Genomic DNA, 725 nt, shown 5'->3' on the forward strand with positions numbered 1-725 from the left:
AACTCATGATGATGGGTGGTTAAAGAGATCAATGCAGAACAAGAAGACATGCAGCAGTGAGCAGGGTTCCAGAGAGACAGAGGTTGATATTATTTATTACTAGACTACTTTTCAAGAAGTACAGAAATTACCTGCTGATCCTGCTGGAAATGCAGTGTCCTTGTCACTTCCTGTGTGTTGAAATAAAAAACCCACAGGGATCATTATTCTTATTGCTAACTACTACTCCTATCAATCCAACAAGTAATGGAAATGAACAAAAGCAGACATGTTTGAAGTTCAACCAGTGTGACAATCATGGCTACTCCCATAAATACAATGGAGAAATGATTGTAGACATGAAGGGACAGGAAGTGTGTTATTTACAGGATTACCAGTTGAAAATATAGGGAGAAAAGCCTGAAAGAAGAAAACACCTAGCGACCAATACATTGTTATTTATTATATTAATTTATAAAAAATACTAGGCATTCTCTGGAAGGCCACTGTGCTGAGCGAGTAACCCTGTGTTTTCACAACAGAGGGTAGGTTGCTCAGCACATGCACTACCAGGACCCAGAATATCACTGAAAAGCACTGCACTGCTGTGGCAGTGTTTTACAGGATCCCCATGACCTTTAGAATTCTTTGTTTCCTATAGTTTGTTCCCACTATTTTGCAGTCCCTAATTAATAAATAATATTATTTAATATATATATAAATATATATTTATATATAGATATATA

This window comes from Nanorana parkeri, unplaced genomic scaffold (assembly GCF_000935625.1).
Source record: "Nanorana parkeri isolate BGI_ZX_2015 unplaced genomic scaffold, ASM93562v1 scaffold51, whole genome shotgun sequence".
NCBI classification, from domain to species: domain Eukaryota; kingdom Metazoa; phylum Chordata; class Amphibia; order Anura; family Dicroglossidae; genus Nanorana; species Nanorana parkeri.